The sequence below is a fragment of the Orcinus orca genome, chromosome 13 (genome assembly GCF_937001465.1).
Source record: "Orcinus orca chromosome 13, mOrcOrc1.1, whole genome shotgun sequence".
NCBI classification, from domain to species: Eukaryota; Metazoa; Chordata; class Mammalia; order Artiodactyla; family Delphinidae; genus Orcinus; species Orcinus orca.
Genome location: NC_064571.1, coordinates 72,516,885 through 72,536,110, shown reverse-complemented (window position 1 = coordinate 72,536,110; position 19,226 = coordinate 72,516,885).

Here is a 19,226-nt window from a genome sequence, read left to right as displayed (position 1 = left end):
TTGTGCACATTCCACCTGTTTGAGGCGTTTTTGAATTTACAAACTCTGTTAAAAACTCAAATGCTCCTTTGAATGGTTAAGTCGTTCAGTCTCTTACACATTAGTATAAATTACTTTCCTTGGATTTGACAGAATATCTTGCCAAGCTCAACCACGGGCTTTAGGAATTTAGATAAAGGGAGAGGAGGGAGATAGGTTGTTTTGGAGCAAAAGTAACAATGTGGGGGAAAGAGTTGCTGAGGACAGCCAGCAGCATGAGAGGATGGGCTCCCTGGGGAGAGGAGATGTAGGTAAGAGAAGGGAGAAACTCAGCCATCCAGGCCCTGGATGAAGATGACTCCTGGACCTCTTGAGATCATCCTTGAGGGCCCCTTCCAGAACCTCAGGTGTCAACTCACAAACCTCAGGGAATAGATTCATCAGTGAATTGATCCTATCACAGCTGTTTCTGTCCAACCCTCATACTAATTCAGAAAAGCTGCCAGCCTCAGCCCAAACTTGTCGGGGCTTTGCTTCCAAACGTGAGGAATACAACATCAAATTTAGGAGGACGGTAATTTCAGTAAAGCAGCATTTCTCCCCATTGTTTCGGTTTGTTTGGAATCCAAACATTTATTTTGAATTGTTCTACAGTGTTAAAGGAGGCATGATTTTTATGTTTAACAAAGGGACATGTGTTAATAAAGGGGAAAAAAAGCTGATAAATACTGTTTGGGCCTGCTTGGGCACAAGCGACACCCACATTGTGTTTTCTGTGAGTCCCTCCCCTTTTCCTGGCACACATGCCAACCCTTGGGGTTCTGGGGGGCTCCCCACTCGGCAAGGCCACGCCCAGCTCCTGGGCCCTGTGGGTTTTCTGCTGGGCCTTCTGCCACCACCTATGCCCCAGCCTCTCCCCCCCACACATCCCGTGAAGGAAGAGCGTTCCACACAGATACCCCTGGTAAAAACCCCGATCTCCTGCCCCTCCTGCCCTGACTGCTGAACTCACTGCTCCACTCCCTGCCCTTCCACAGTCCTCCTCTCTTGGCCATGGGCACCTGTTCAGCAGACCTGTGCTGGGAGCACACAGGATGCCCAGCCGGGCCAGGCATCAGGAAAGACCAGAGAAAACACCCCACCCCTGCCCTCAGGATGCTTGCCAGCTCTGCCGGGGCACCACGTCCACAAAGACAGACCCTCAGTTGAGCACAGGTGACCTGAAGCAGGGCCTTTCAGGACCACAGGGGAGCATCTGGTTGGCTGGAGCCTCTGCAAAGGCTCAGCAGCAGGACAGTACCCACAGCACACTCCCGTCCCTGCTCTGCATTCTGGGTTATGCGCACAGCGCTTCCCTATGGATGTGGGAAGCCCAGCAGGGCAGCTGCAGCCCCTCTCTGGGCCTCCCTGGAAGCCAGGGGCAACTGAGTGGATATTCCAGAGCAAGAGAGGTGATTGGGGAAAAAGCAACTAGTCAGAGACAGGCAGTGAGGCCACAAGTCTCATCCGTCTCCCTCACAGCTGTTTCTCCAGGACATGGCACCTAGATACTCAAAGCAGCCGTTGAATGAATGGATGGTTTCCTTAGGAAGAAGTGGCACTTTATAAGTGTCCCTGAGCACCAACAGGACTTATTCATTGATGCTGAACATGTCCTGGTCCAGGAGAAATTAAAAATAACCACACTCAAGTGAAAATGGAGGGAGGTGCCTTCAGTTTCTAAGCTATATATTTTGCACTGTCACCTGGAAAGCTGTCATGCATTGCTTTTGCAATCAAAAGGTACAGTAAATCTATCTTTAAAACACATACCAACACACACATGCACACAACCACACAACTGAAGGCCATGAATGGCTCTGTGAGTGACTTGCCTGTGGCACGTGTCCTAAAGTGAAGACAGAATCACGGGCTTGGGGAGAAGCTTGGAGGGCACCCCAACCCTAGCCCAGGATCCCCTCGGACAGGATACCTCTTTGCAGAAGGCACCTTTTGTTCGTATGGTTTGAGATTAGAGATAGATTGCTGAGAATTAATTATTATTGGATAAACAAGAGTGGTTTGGCCCCCTGGGGAAATGTGGTGGCTCCTGAATTCAGCAAACGAGATCAGAGCAGGACCCTGGTGTCCTGGGGAAGAAGAGGCGGGAGGAGAGACAGTTACCAGCTCCCCTGGTGCTGGGCCCTGGGAGAGCCCTGACTGGGGCCTTCCCGGAAAGCAAAGCCTGCATGCAGGTGGTTTAATTGCGAGAGTGATTCCTGGGGAAAGAAGTCAGGAAAGCCGGTAAATACAGGGGGCTGTGCCGGTGCGGTCACTGCCGTGGGCAGTGGGGCTTGATCCCTCTGGGACCCTCTGAGGGGCCTCGCAGAAGGCACCTCAGCCTGTTTGGCTGGGTGGCTGGAAGTGGGGAGTATTTATCCAGCTGCTTCCCTCCCACGTTGGTTAAGGGTCACGGGTTGGTGGGTTTCCTCTTGAGCACTTCCAGGTGCCTACAAGCCTCAGGGAGGCTGAGCGGTGGGCACCTGGGCAGGAAACAGGACACTCGTGCAGTGAGGCAAGGTGCCTGCAGGGTATACCCGCAGCAGTTGAGGAGTAGATGGAGGGGCCACAAGGATGACCCGTACAGCGTCCAGACCTTCATCAACTTTTGCCAGCTCAGAGGTTTGCAGCCTTCACCCGGGAGACAGGAGCCCTCAGTCATCAGCAAGCACAGCCTCGGACCCTGGCCTTGATGCTGAGGGGGACCTCAGACAAACGATTCCACCTCCCCAATTCTCAGCGTCCTTGTGGTGGGGTGACACAGACTGACCCTAGGAACAGGGGCTAATGGGCATCAGAATGGTTGGCAAGTCTCCACAGAACAAGTCAACTGGGTGTTACCGTCCAGCTCCTGGCCAGACGGCCCGGCTGCTCTGGCACTGCTGCTCCAGCGGGACCTGCTCAAGGCATGGCTGGGCTGCCCTCGCCCTTGGGCTGTCCCTGTGGTTACACCTGGGTCCCTCTCTTGACTCCACTGCAGTTTTCCTCTCTGACAGCATCGGCCCGAGTGCCACTTCTTTGTCTCTTTCCTTCTCTGTGTCTCTTGGTGCTTCTGCCTCCACGTCAGTCTCCCTGGCTCTGCCCCTGGCTCTGCCCCTGCCTCTGGGTCACTCCTTGGACCACTGTGGATGTGTACAAGTGTGTATTTGTGAGTGTATGCATACGTGTTTTGTGTTAGTGTGTGACCGTGAGAGTTACATGTGAGCGAGCATGTGTGATGAGTGTGATGGGTGAGCGTGAGCACGTGTGCACGCTCCTGGCAGAGCTGCACTGCCCCACCCTAGCAGGTGGGCTCTGGCCTCACCCCCTCCTCCCCCATCTGACAGCCCCGGTGCCCTGCTCCCTTCCTCGGGCCTGTCCTCTGGCCTGTGGGCGGGCAGGGGGAAGTGGAGCCCAAACAGTGAAGACCACATCCACTTTCCTGGGCTGGGGTGTTTCTGGGTCTGTCCCATCCTGGGTGTGAGCATCTCCTCAGGAGCCAGACCAGCTCTCCTGGTCCCTCCAGCCCAGCATTTGAAACAGAGTAGCTACTACGTAACCTGCGGTTGAAATAACTTCAATTTAACACTAACCATTCATCCCCCTTCACTCACTGATCCGTGCTTCCCAAAGGGCGGTGATCTTGCCTCCTGTGGGATCCTGCCTTCAGGCGTGGGGGCTGTGTGCTCTCCTTTAGCTCTATGACAGAGGTACTACTAACGTTCCCATTTTACAGGTGAGGAACAAGAGTTGACTTGCTCCTGAGCCCACATCTAGGAAGGGGCAAGTGAGGGCTGCAATCCAGGTGCTCCAGACGGCGCACGAGTGCGGCTCCAGCAGGAATCCTCAGGAAGCTTGCACCAGGCAGGACACTGATCTCAGACTCGGTGCCTAATATATGGCCAGGGGCAGCCTGCAGAATCGTGGCTCCCTGGATGTCAGAGCTGAAAGAGACTCGAAACAGCATTCTGCTCCAGCCTGGATGGGGAAGTTGAGGCCCAGACAGGTTAAAATGGGAGTAAGACACATGCCCATGGAGTGTGAAGCAACGTGCGAATGCTGAGTAATCCCGAGGCCTCTACGGAAATGTCACGTTTCCAAAAGCACTTGCGCCCGGGCTCCTCCGAGAAGAGGCACCATAGAAATATGTGCTAACAACCTCTCCCAGCATCTGGGGATTAGATGGAGCAGAAAAAGATTTTGAACAAGAGGTGGCTAGACAAGGCCCAAGCCGGCAGGAGATGGAGGCCTCCATCTCCAGGGTGCCTCTCCCTCCCTCTGGTCCCAATACCCAGAAAAGCTGAGTCCTGGGGTGGGGGGGAGGGTGGTCAGCAGGCTGGGGGCTTAGAGAAGGGCTGGCTCAATGCCCTGTTTGCAGATGTTAAAACCTAAACCATCCCAGCAGCTGTTTCCCTGCCCAGCACCCCATCTCAGGACTTGGTAAGCATCCTTGACCCTGCTCTTCCTCTCCCCTCCCCCCACCCATTCTCTACACCCCAACCAGGGCAATCGATTGGTCCAAATCCAAATCTGATCTTGTCCCCATCTTCTTTAAAAATCTTGTCACCGGCTGTCCCTGCCAAGGATAAGAAGACTGCCCACCTCTGCACGTGCCAGGGGATCAAATATGATACTACTTGGAAGGTGCTCAGAGGGCGCTTTCCTTTGAAGTTGTCCTCAAGGAACATTGGTCATTTGGGCCTGGAGATCTGTAGTGGGTTGGATGGTTCCCCCCACCTTCCCCCCTCCCCAGAAGATATGTACACCTCCAATTCCCTGGAACCTATGAATGTGACCTTATTTGCAAAAAGTGTCTTTGCAAATGTAATCAAGAGATGAGACCACCCTGGATTACCCAGGCGGCCCTAAATCTAATGACAAGCACCCTTAGGAGAGACACACAGAGGAGAAGACAGGCACAGAGGAGGAGGTGCTGTGAAGATGCAGGCAGAGGTTGGAGGGATGTGGCCACAAGCCCAGGAACACCTGGAGCCTCCAGAGGCTGGAAGAGGTGAGGAGGGATTCTCCCCTACGGCCTCCAGGAGTGCGGCCCTGCCGACCGACCACCTTGATTTTGGACTTCCGGCCCCCAGAACTGGGAGAGAATAAATTTCTGTTGTTTTATGCCATCCAGGCTGTGGTAATTTGTTTTGACAGCCACAGGAAACTAAGACAGGATCCACATTTCCATACCTGTACTTAACACTTGCTACGATTTATTGTAATTTTACATGACTGTCACCCCAATCACTAGACTTTGAACCCAGGGTCAAAGCCTTTATTCACCTTCGTACCAGGAATGCCAGCCTCCCAATAAACCTTGTTGAATTTTAAAAAGTCAGTCGGAAAAAAATAAAAAATAATAAAAAAAAAAATCAGTCGGACCCTCTTCTCCAAGTAGGGGACACATGCCCCCCTGATACTCCGAGACAGGCCAGGAAGTGGCATTTCATTGGAACAAATGACATGTCCTAACCAGCTATGTTCTTTCAGAGGGCTGATTTGGGATAAAAGGTGATTCAGAAAAGGATGAGATCATCAAGGGAAAACTGACAAGAAGGCACGAAATAATAACTACCAGAAGACAGTGGTCCAGATTTAAGTAACACTCTCTAGGATTCATTCCACAAAGTTCTCAGGCCCCACGCAAAAGATGTCGGGCTGACTTACACTCAAATTAGACACGCGCAGGTTTGTGGTTAAGCATATCCATGTGTTTCTGCAGATAGTGATTTTTATAACTATTAAATAACTCATGCTGGCATTGTTTTCCCTCTTGCATTCTTTAAAAAGATGCTGTTTACTGCTCAAGGGGTGACGGAAATAAACCAGCTACTCGCTTTGCCATCCCTCTTCCAATTTTGCTGTGCCACATGGGGGATGTCAGGCACCTTTCTGAAAGTGTTATATTCAGTGGGATAGGTGCTAAGCTTTTTCAAAACCAGACAAGAACTTGGTCCTTTTTTTAAAAAAAAAATTATAGCTTTTATTTTAAAATTTTCTTTTTTCACTCTATTAAAACTCATTTCAGTGAAATGAATTCAGGGTGGGTTTAAGCAATTCTCTCACCCTTCCTCCCCTCCTTGATGCCTCTGGCCTGCCAAGTGGGAAGCAAGTGATGGCTCTGGTCAGAGCTGAGCGAGGACCCAGAACCCCCCGTGTAAGGCTCTCTGGTCGAGACGGCTCTAACCCTTCCATTCATGAATAGCCCCGCACTAGCTGCCAGCTTTGCGATCTGTTTGGACAGGAAAACGTATAACTGTGCTCTGCTATTTTTAGCAGCTGCTAGCGTTGAGTCAGTCCTTCTGCTGGCTTGCAGCCCTCTGCTCTTTCTCGTGCTGTCAGACACTTGCTCACATCTCCGGGCAGTGAGCTCCCATGTCCCTTGCCCGCACCCCTCTCTTTATCACTTGCTTAGGGCAGGGCAGATTTTTAGGGGTCTGTATTTCTGTGCTTCTCTTAATAAAAGCCACCCCACAAGTCATTTACATTAATCTGGATGGAGCTGGAGACTTTCCATCTTGTTCACAATTTTGCATTAATGTAGCTAAGTGGGAATTCTTTTTAAGTCAAGTCTAAGTTCAAATATGCCTTTAAACAAACAAAAATTACATTTAAATAGCTTTAGAGAGAATAATATAAAGGAGGATTTAACTGTTAGCTATAAATTGATACTCATTGTTCATTGTTGTTGTTGTTTTTAATCCCAGAGTCTAGCAGAGTGCCTGGCGTTGAAAAGGCACTTAATAAGCGCTTGATGGAGGAAGGAATGCTTAGGAATAAATGGATAAATTCTAAGGTGTTACAAGCTCAGTACTTAATCCCTCTCAAGGGTAAAACTTATAATTTAACACACAGAACTTTTAATAAATTGCAAATGGTGGAGTTCTCAGGTATCTCTCCTGGGGTGTGGTCAGAGATGTTTTTGGGCAGTTGGGTTGTATTATAATTGTTGGGATGATTTCTGTCCTAAGTAACCTCAAACTTAACTCACAATGGCTTAACAGTAGAGAAAATGTATCACTTCTATAACAAGTCTTTGGATAGAAGAGGTCTAAGGTTAGTTATTCGGTGGCTCAAAACCATCTTTAAGGTGCATGTCGCTTCCCGTCTTCTGCCCTGCCATCCTTAGGGTATCAGTTTTGCCATCACAGCCTAACTCTTCCCATGTTTGCAAGATGGCACCACAATCTAGCATCATATGCAGATACATTAATCCACAGAAGAAGAGAAACAGTTTCCTCCCACGCTTCTCTTTTTGGGAGTATGAAAGTGTTTCCTGGAAGCTCCCTAGAAGAATGTCCATGATGTCTTTTTGGCTAGAGCAGGATCACGTGCCCACTGCCAAACCAGTCACTAGCAGTAGAACTGGTACCACCATAAACGGCTTCAATCACTCATTATTTACCCTGAGCCACACAGTGGAGGGATAGACACCTGGACAACATTAGGACTCTGCCAACATGGAAGAAGGGGGGAATGGCCAGTACTGACTCTGGTGGGCCTCAAGGGCCAGACCTGATTCCCGGCAAAGCCAACTCTCTTATCATTTTTCCAAGGAACTTCTATAAACCTGGGAAATACTTAAATTTCACCGAAGAAATTATGCCAAGCTTTGATTGGTTAATGAGCAACATATTTGGGCGCGAAGGGCATCCACGCTTTTCCTATTTTCTTACTCTCCACTAGACCCCTTTTAATCAACATTCAGTTGTGTTCTGTGACTTTTTTCATAATCAGTTGGGAAACATGTGGTTTCAGTTTAGCAATTCATTAATTTATCAAACATTTACTATGCTTTTATTAGGCACCAAGGACACAAAGGTAGAAAAGATAAGGTCTTTGTCCGCCAAGAAGTAACACATTGGAGAGCCCCCTGTCCTGCTGAGGAGAAAATCTATGAAATGTGCCTGGGCAGCAGAGGTGAGTCTAGAGAAATTTCAGAGGAAGAGGCATTTGAGTTGGATATAAAAGTTCAGTAAGAGTTTGCCAGGCAAAGAGGAGAGAGGAGCGAGGGCATGTGCCTTAGTCAGACTGCTATGACAAAATACCACAGCCTGGGGGGCTTAAACAACAGACATTTATTTCTCACAGTTCTGGAGGCTAGACGTCCAAGATCAAGGTACTGGCAGATCCATTTCTTGGTGAGGGCTCTCTTCCTGGCTTGCAGACAGCCACCTTCTTGCTGTGACTTCACATGGTGGAGAAGAAGCTCTGGTGTCTCTTCCTCTCCTTATAAGGACACTAATCCCATCATGGGGCCTCCACCCTCATGACTTCATGTAAACCTAATTACCTCCAAATACCCCCAAATCCAAATACTATCACACTGGGGGTTAAGGCTTTAATGCATTTGGAGGGGACACAAACATTCAGTCTATAACAGCGTGTCTGGTCGAGGAGGGCAGCAAGTACATAAGCACAAGGCTATGAACAGCAGACTGTGTTCACAGAACACCAAGAAGTTCACTGAGCCTAGAGCAGGGAGGGCAGGGGCGGCAAGGAGATGGAAGCGTCGAGACAGAGGACGGGAGGAGGCTGGGTTATGCCAGGCCAAGGCAGTGTGGTGCTACAGCAAAGAGTGGAGGTGCTGAAGTCAGGCCCCAGTCTGAACCCAGGTTCCACTCTTATAATAGATCAATGTTTGTTCTGGTTTCCTGGGGCTGCCGCAACTCATTTCTATAAACTGGGTGGTTTAAAACAGCAGAAATACATGTTTTCACAGTTCTGAAGGCCACAAGTCCAAATGAAGGTGTTGTCAAGGCTGGAGGCTCTGAGGGAGAATCCATTCTCTGCCCCTCTCCTAGCTTCTGGTAGCTGCCAGCAACTATTGGCATTCCTTGGCTTGGGTCTTTATAGCTCCAATCTCTGCCTCTGTCTTCACATAGCCTCCTTTTCTCTGGTGTCTCATTTTTTTCCCCCTTCTTTTCTAAGGGCTTGTCATTGGGTTTAGGGTCCATCCTCACCTAGGATGAGCTCATCCCAAGATCCTTACCCTAATTATATCTGCAAAGACTCTATTCCAAATAAGGTCACATTCTGAGGTTCTGGGTGGACATATCTTTTGGGGACCATAAGGCAACACTACAGTGTTGTAATATTAAACAGTTTACTTAACCTCCTTGAGCACATTTCCTTATCCATACTATGGGGATAGAATATTTATCCTGAGGGATCATTTTAGAGTCAAATAAAATGCTTTTAAGTTGCTGAGGAAGTACTTGGTCTATAGTAAGTGCTCGAGAAGTGCCAGGAACTTGGATTTTATCCTATAGGCGACAGAAGGCTTGAAAAGTCAGTGTCTGAGCAGGGTGGGGGAAAGGGTGTTACTTCCCAAATTTTTCCTCTTTTCAAAGGCACAGGGGAACGGGGCTGGGCCCCCTATAATGTTGGACTCAGTCAGAGGCTTCCAAGGCAAGAACACTGCAGAGTTACATCTGTCCCAGAAAGGCAGTGGTGGAGACAGTGAGAGTTTCAGGGTGAAATGGACACATGAAGATGGTGGGGGGTGGAAGCTGCCCAGTGCCGCCGAGCCTGTGTGAGCTGTACATCTACCTGAAAACCCAGAGTTACTTAAACAGAGTCCCTCTCTGTCGTCCTGGAGATACTAAGGCTGCCCCAGCAGTAGAGGCACAGCCAAGGGCTGGGAGAAGTAAGGGAAATGAGTGAAATGAGAGAAGCCTGTAGACTTGCAGAAATGCTAGAGATGGGAGCAGAGGGACCTTTAAGAGACTCATTGATAAGGCAACAGAAGCCTGGAGAAGTCAGATGGTTGCCCAGGGTCACTGAGCTTTGATTGACAGACCCAGACTTTGAACCCACAATGTTCTCACTACGTGACGTGTTCTTTCCTACCACTCTGGTCAACTTAAGCAGGAAAGATTTAGTGGAAGGATGTCAGGGGACAATAAACTCTATGTTCTTTTAGAGCAGCCTGTCCTGTATGAGTGGTTCTCAAACATTATAGTGCATCAGAATCCTCCTGTGGGCTTGTCCCAATACAGACTTCTGTGCCCCCAAGAATCTGGTACATAAGTCTGGGATGGGGCTCAAGAATTATCGGCATTTCTAACAAGCTCCCAGGTGATGCCCACACTGCTGGTCCCAGATCCCACTTTAAGAACCATTGTCCTACACATTTCCTCAGTTCCTGAAGCACCCATTATGCTTTGCAAATATCAAGTGCTCAATTCGTCCTTGCTTCAATGAATCACATGCTTTGGATTTAAAATACTATCAAAGACTTAATACCCACTGATGATGCTGACTGGAAGCTGCTAGTGAGTTACATCAGGTCCTCCTACCTAGTAATTTACATCATGATATAAATGAGTTTGATTTCAACCAAACCCATCCCACTAAATACATTTCACAGAACCCCAAGCCCTGCTGTATTAAAATTCCCTGGCAATATGGTGGGTATGCACTCTAGGAAAGGAGTAAAAAGCTTTGGGGCATTGGATTAATTTCATCTGGTCTATAGGAAAATCACAGGAAATGAGTCACCTTTATGCCTCTAATGGAGAGAGGTTTTAAAAGTCTTTAACAGTGATACAGCAATCAGAGAAGAAAAAGAAATAAAAGGAATACAAATTGGAAAGGAAGAAATAAAACTGTCACTGTTTGCAGATGACATGATACTATACACAGATAATCCTAAAGATGCCACCAGAAAACTACTAGAGCTAATCAGTGAATTTGGTAAAGTTGCAGGATACCAAATTAATGCACAGAAATCTCTTGCATTCCTAAACACTAACAACGAAAGATCAGAAAGAGAAATTAAGGAAACAATCCCATTCACCATTGCAACAAAAAGAATAAAATACCTAGGAATAAACCTACCTAAGGAGACAAAAGACCTGCATGCAGAAAATTATAAGACACTGATGAAAGAAATTAAAGATGATACAAACAGATGGAGAGATATACCGTGTTCTTGGATTGGAAGAATCAACATTGTGAAAATGACTCTACTGCCCAAAGCAATCTACAGATTCAATGCAATCCCTATCAAATTACCAATGGCATTTTTTACAGAAATAGAACAAAAAATCTTAAAATTTGTATGGAGACAAAAAAGACCCTGAATAGACAATGCAATCTTGAGGGAAAAAAATGGAGCTGGAGGAATCAGACTCCCTGACTTCAGACTATACTACAAAGCTACAGTAATCAAGACAGCATGGTACTGGCAAAAAAACAGAAATATAGATCAATGGAACGGGATAGAAAGCCCAGAGATAAACCCATGTACCTATGGTCAACTAATCTATGACAAAGGAGGCAAGGATATACAATGGAGAAAAGACAGTCTCTTCAATAAGTGCTGCTGGGAAAACTGGACAGCTACATGTAAAAGAATGAAATTAGAAGATTCCCTAACACCATATACAAAAATAAACTCAAAATGGATTAAAGACCTAAATATAAAACCAGACACTATAAAACTCTTAGAGGAAAACACAGGAAGAACACTCTTTGACATAAATCACAGCAAGATCTTTTTTAACCCACCTCCTAGAGTAATGGAAATTAAAAAAATAAACAAATGGGACTTAATGAAACTTAAAAGCTTTGCACAACAAATTATAAACAAGACGAAAAGACAACCCTCAGAATGAGAGAAAATATTTGCAAACGAATCAACAGACAAAGGATTAATCCCCAAAATATACAAACAGCTCATGCAGCTCAATATTAATAAAACAAACAACCCAATCAAAAAATGGGCAGGGGCTTCCCTGGTGGCACAGTGGTTAAGAGTCCGCCTGCCAATGCAGGGGACACAGGTTCGTGCCCCGGTCCGGGAAGATCCCACATGCCGCGGAGCGGCTGGGCCTGTGAGCCATGGCCGCTGAGCCTGCGCGTCTGGAGCCTGTGCTCCGCAATAGGAGAGGCCACAACAGTGAGAGGCCCGCGTACCACAAAAAAAAAAAAAAAAAAAAAAATGGGCAGAAGACCTAATCAGACACTTCTCCAAAGAAGACATACAGATGGCCAAGAGGCACATGAAAAGCTGCTCAACATCACTAATTATCAGAGAAATGTAAATCAAAACTACAATGAGGTATCACCTCACACCAGTTAGAATGGACGGCATCAGAAAACCTACAAACAACAAATGCTGGAGAGGGTGTGGAGAAAAGGGAACCCTCTTTCACTGTTGGTGGGAATGTAAATTGATACAGTCACTATGGAGAACAGTATGGAGATTCCTTAAAAAACTAAAAATAGAATTACCATATGACTCAGCAATCCCACTACTGGGCATATACCCAGAGAAAACCGTAATTCAAAAAGACACATGCACCCCAATGTTCATTGCAGTACTATTTACAATAGCCAGGTCAAGAAGCAACCTAACTTCCATTCAACAGATGAATGGATAAAGAAGCTGTGGTATATATATATACAATGGAATATTACTCAGCCATAAAAAGGAATGAAATTGGGTCATTTGTAGAGACATGGATGGATCTGGAGACTATCATACAGAGTGAAGTAAGTCAGAAAGAGAAAAACAAATATCGTATATTAACGCATTTATGTGGAATCTAGAAAAATGGTACAGATGAACCAGTCTGCAAGGCAGAAATAGACACACAGATGTAGAGAATAAACGTATGGACACCAAGGGGGGAAAGCAGGGGGTGGGGGATGGTGGTGGGATGAATTGGGAAATTGGGATTGACATAGATACACTAATATGGATAAAATAGATAACTAATAAGAACCTGCTGTATATAAAAAAAGTAAATAAAAATGAAACAGGATAAAAGAAAATCTTTAATGGTGATATTGTTAAAGATTGTAATCAGTCAACAGAATTAATGAGTGCCTCCTGCAAGTCACTGCGACAAGTGCTATGAGAGATGAGGCTGAGACCTAAGCCCTGCCCCAAAGGGTTAACCGTCTGGTTGAGGGGATGAGATAAAAGGAAAGGATCTTGAGGGGCGTGAGGAGAGCGTATATATTGGAGGATGCAGAAAAGCCCTGCCCACTCCCATGCTTTCCTGGGGTAAACCCAGAGCCAAGCTGGAGTTCGCTGTATCACGGCTCATGAAAGCTTATTGGTGCATCTCTTCCCAACTTGGAATCAACCATGAAGAGTATTTATACCATGAAAATTGGGCAAAAGCCACAAATCAGGGCTTCCTCGCCCCCCTCCTGGAGGGCCAGTTTACCAGCACACCAGGAACTCCTAGGGCATGATAAAGAAGTTCAAGGTGGCTTCCAAGGTGTAATCTGGGAGGCTGCAATTTACCAGGGAAGCTTGGCATAGAGTGGCGATGGCTGAAAGAGGGGCCCTTGGGCCTTACTGCTGGGCTGAGGGAAAGTGGCCTGTGTTACAGACTGCCCAGGTGGGCAGGGCGTAGAGGTGCTAAGAGGACCAGGGAGTAGAAGAGGCTGAGGGCCTGGACAACTAGGAGGATGAGTGCTTGGACCTTGTGTCTGGAAGCCATGGCGGGACATGACAACAGCAGCAGATGGCAGACCAACTGGAGCCAGTGAGGCCACTGGGGTGAAAGATGGCAAGAGTACCAAAAATATGAGAGGTAAGGTACCCTCGCCCCAACTCTGGATCTCCCCTAGGAACAGGAGGGTAGTGGAAGTATGAGGGGAAGGTGGGGACCTTGCATTTACCGCGTTTTAATCTTGAACTGATCATGTTTAAAACCAGAAGCGACTAACCTACCTTAAGAGGCAAATTTTAAGTTTTCCTGTCCTTGGTGAAAAATGTGAGCTTGGGAGCCAAGATAGCTTCCATTTTACAAGAATAAAGATGATCTTTGAACATCTGAGTCTTGTTGACTTATTACTAAAAATTTCAGACCTGTGACATCATTTGCCTTTGTAAAATGAGATGCTATATCACAATTTCAAGTAGTAAGAATTTAAGGTTTTCTTTATTAAAAGAAATGAGAGGGTTCAACAATGCCTATTATTGCTAACTTTAGGAAAAACTTAATTCACTAACTTTTTTCTAAATTAATTTTTCTTTTTCTTTCTCTTCTTTTTTTGGGGGTATGAGTTGCACTAGAATTATATGCGAGAGGTCTGGGGTCTAGTATTTATTGCCTTTGTAAAATTCCATAAAATAATGATCTTTAGAAAGGACCATAGGTGTTATCTAACCAACAGCCTCATCTAATAATGGAGGAACCAAACCTCAGAAGGGGCCCCTGGCCCAAGGCTACTCTATTAATTAATAGATAAGCCTCTGTCTCAGGACTTCTCATTTCAATTCTACTGCTTCTATGTTATCTGAGAGAGTGTGTTTGCGGATATGTACCTACATTAAGTGAATCTGAAATTCCAGCCAGAGAGCGCTGATTGCTATGTTAGCTTTTCAAAAAACTTTTGAGTGACTAAAAGTTTTTTTTCCATTTTAGTCTCAAGTTTCTACTAATGTAAAGAAGTAAGATTTAATTATAGCCCAGAGCGCCCCTACTATAGAGTCCCCACACAAGCTTCAGAGTGAGCCTCCCTCTCTTTTTTAATCTGGTGCTATATTTAGTTTTTGGTTTCACATAACATTTTACATGATTAAAGTAGTTGACATTCACCAGGAAAACTCAAATAATACAGACAAGCATAAGGCAGAAAGTCAAACCATCCTGACCCCATCCCCTAAAACCCACTCCCCAGACAATCACTCTTTACAGTTTGGTAAATATAAAGCAACTTTTCTTCCTGCAGTGCTGGCCATTCTAATACAAAATGCCACACTGAGCTTTGGGGTGGAGGGAGGGAGGGAGACAGCCCTCTACTAGCTTCTTCAGTTCTAACTATGACAAAAGAATAAGTTAGGGATGTGAAAATCACCCAGAAACAAAATCCTTAGGCTGACAAATGCTGTAAACGGATCCTTCCGTTCCTGCCCACCAGTTATATCTTAGACTCTCAGGGTGGATGTCCCTTAAGACACAATTTTCAAGTGGTTCTGGAGGCATCATCGGGTTCTGCAAGAGTTAGTGCAAAATTTCACTTAAAAAACCCTCTTAATAAAAATATCCAGATGTATTATATTCCATATTTTAATTCACTGTTAACTTAAGTTGTCACGTTAACTCCCTCTTGGCTTGGGCACACCTCAGAAAGAAGTTTCTTTCATTCCTAAGCACATATATAGGATTTGAACTTGGGCCATGAATGAGGAAAATTGTACCTTTGTGGTCTTTTTAAAAATGCAGGCCTATCATCAAAAAATCTACAAACAATAAATGCTGGAGAGGGTGTGGAGAAAAGGGAACCCTCTTGCACTGTTGGTGGGAATGTGAATTGATACAGCCACTATGGAGAACTGTATGGAGGTTAAAAAACTTAAAAACTAAAAAAAACTTAAAAAACTAAAAACAGAACTACCGTACAACCTAGCAATCCCACTACTGGGCATATACCCTGAGAGTATATAATAATTCAAAAAGAGTCATGTACCACAATGTTCACTGCAGCTCAATTTACAATAGCCAGGACATGGAAGCAACCTAAGTGTCCACTGACAGATGAATGGATAAAGAAGATGTGGCACATATTTACAATGGAATATTACTCAGCCATAAAAAGAAACGAAATTGAGTTATTTGTAGCGAGGTGGATGGACCTAGAGTCTGTCATACAGAGTGAAGTAAGTCAGAAAGAGAAAAATAAATATTGTTATGCTAACACACGTATGTGGAATGAAAAAAAAAAAGTTCTGAAGAACCTAGGGGCAAGACGGGAATAAAGACACAGACCTACTAGAGAATGGACTTGAGGATATGGGGAGGGGGAAGGGTGAGCTGTGACAAAGTGAGAGAGTGGCATGGACATATATACACTACCGAATGTAAAATAGATAGCTAGTGGGAAGCAGCCGCGTAGCACAGGGAGATCAGCTGGGTGCTTTGTGACCACCTAGAGGGGTGGGATACGGAGGGTGGGAGGGAGAGAGACGCAAGAGGGAAGAGATATGGGGACATATGTATACGTATAACTAATTCACTTTGTTATAAAGCAGAAACTAACACACCATTGTAAAGCAATTATACTCCAATAAAGATGTTAAAAAAAAAAAAAAGAAAAAAATCCAAGCTCCACTGCTCACTAACTGTCTGAATGTAGGCAGTCTCCCCCCTCAAAAAAAAAAAATGCAGGCCTATTCACAGGGAACTATATTCAATATCTTATAGTAACCTATAATGGAAAAGAATCTGAAAAAGAACATATATATATATATATATATATATATACACACACACACATATAACTGAATCACTTTGCTGTATACCTGAAACTAACACAACATTGTAAATTAACTATATTTTCAATATTTAATATTTAATTAAAATATTTAATACTAATGTTTAATATTTAATATTTTAATTTTTGATATTCAATATTTTAATTTTTAAATTTAATATTTAATAAATTAGCCATTAATTTAATAATTAATAATTTATTAAATATCAAATGATTGCTATTATTAAATATTTAATAAATTAAATATTAAAATTTTAATATTTAATATTTTCAATATTTAAAAAAGTTAATTAAAAAACCCTGCTAGTTCATAAAAACAACACACATAGATAATATTGCAGCATTTTTTGTAGTGACAAAAAGCTGGAAAGAAAGCCCGTGTCTGAATAAGTTATGGCATAACAACACCATTACTATTACTATTATTCAGCCACTAAAGAGACTGAATTAAATCTAAACCAATTGACTTAAGATTTTTATGAGGTACTGTTGAATGAGAAGAGAAAGATGCAGGAAAGTGTACATAATATGATCTCACTTTTGTAAAGCCAAAAAAAAAAAAAAGTCAACCCCCACCCCCGAAAAAAAGCAGCCCTATTTATATCCATGTAAGTAACATGGTACAAGCAGGAACAACATTATTTATGAGTGTGAAGCAGAGTATTTAAAAATTTGGAACTTTAGGCTGACAGTGTACACTGAGAGCCTGGGTTCTGAAGTTGGGCAAGCTTGGGTTTGAATAGCTTTTTATTTGGCCTTGAGCAGGTCACTTAACCTCTCTGACCCTCGGTTTTCTCATCTGTAAAATGGGGATGACGTTATTAAAGACATTCATGTTCTTAAAAGTCCTTTGAATGTTTCTGTCACTGGGAACTTCTCTTTGGCTATCTTTCTAAAATTATCTAATAATTTTTAATATCTAATATCTTTCTAATAATCCTTTTTTGGACCCCAGCTTCCCGTCCCATCTCATCAAGTCTTTCTTCCTTTTCTTTTAGGCAGCCCCAACCCCTAGAAGTCTTGTTCATTTCTTATGAAGAGCAGCTCGGCTCCGTGCCTCACCACGCAAAGCCATAGTACTTTCCCTTATACCTAAAATTTCACTAGGATGCTTCATTAAACAGAGTTCCTGTCCAGCACTGCCAGCAGTACAGAGGGCCTGGCAGAAGCTCTTAACTTTCCTTGAACCTGATTACTTCTTGGGCAAGGCACTCTCCTCACCAGCATCTGTGAGCAGGAGGGAATAGTGTGGGGATTTACCACCTTCTGATATAAATGCTGACGTCTCCCCTAGGAGACAGAACTGCCTGGTAGGTTGCTTTTATATGGCGTGATGTTAAAAGCTTGAACTTTTATAAATTTATCCTAATAAAATGTTGCTCTTAAATAAGAGTCTCATATCGGAGTTCACTAGAAATATAGGGTTCTGTCGATAAAAAGCACTTGACAACAACTGACTTGGGGCTTTTCTATTTTCTCCCTGCTAGTCAGATCCGAGATAGTTTCTTTTGTTTTCTTTATCTTTCCTTTTGAACAACTTGATGTCTTTCCTCTCTTTAGTATTTATTTTATTAACCTTTTTGTTTTCTCTCATGTTCTGAAACCAGCAGAATGTTCACATCCTGATATCTGAGGCATGTGGCACCTCAATTTCTCTCAGTCATAGCAGACTCTTAATTTCTCTTCCCTAGAACAAATGCTCTCATGGACTGCATCTGCTGATTTTATAATTATCACTAACAACTAACTGTTCTGGATGCACGGAGAAATAATTTTCCTAAAGTCAACTGATCACAATTTTAACTGGGTGATATCAGAGGTATACACTATTTACTTAATTAAGACAACAACTGAGATTCTAAATACTTTCCCCTCCAAATGAACACAACCTTATGAACTGCTGTGGAAGGATATATTACTATTTTAATTATTAATATAAAACGTATATAAAGAAACTCCTTAAGTCTAGTACTATTTCCTCCAGGCCAACAGGAAAAACAACTTTGTATAATGATAATGGTTAAGTTCTCAAGAAAAAAATTAATATAGCATTTTAACAACCTACATGATCTTTAGTATGTAGTAGCAATCAGAGTATTAATTGCAAAACTGCGTATCTTGAAGAGCAGTCAAAAAATGCAAATCTGCCTCTTCAGAAATAAACCTACAGGAAAAAATAAACTTCTTCAAAACTTCACAAATGAAAAACAACAATGACAAGAATGTAAGCTCCACAGGGCAGGGACTTTTGTTGGTTCTGTGCTCTGTTACATCCCCAGTGCCTAGAACAGAGCCTGGCACATAGTAGGTACTCAATAAATGCATGGTGAATGAATATTTTAACAACGAAGTTTGATTAGAAATTTAAGATATTATGGGACTTACCTGCTGGTGCAGGGGTTAGGAATCCACCTGCCAATGCAGGGGACACGGGTTTGAGCCCTGGTCCAGGAAGATCCCACATGCCGTGGAGCAGCTAAGCCCATGCGCCACAACTACTAAGCCTGCACTCTACAGCCCGCGAGCCACAACTACTGAGCCCTCATGCCACAACTACCAAGCCCACATGCCACAACTACTGAAGCCCGCGTGCCTAGAGCGCATGCTCCGCAACAAAAGAAGCCACTGTAATGAAGAGTAGCCCCCGCTCGCCGCAACTAGAGAAAGCCCACGTGCAGCAATGAAGACCCAACGTAGTCAAAAATAAATTAATTAATTAATTAATTTTTTTAAAAAAAGAAATTTAAGATATTAGAAGTGCCCCTGATAGACAATGGGTCAAATGGAAACAAAAAAGCTAGATAAAATTGTGCATCTTAAATTGATTCTGAAACAAAATGAATAAACCTAATTTTTCTTCTCAGTTTACAATTGGTTATTATTGGTTTAAAACATAGTCCAAGGGCCTCCCTGGTGGCACAGTGGTTGAGAATCCGCCTGCCAACGCAGGGGACACGGGTTCAATCCCTGGTCTGGGAAGATCC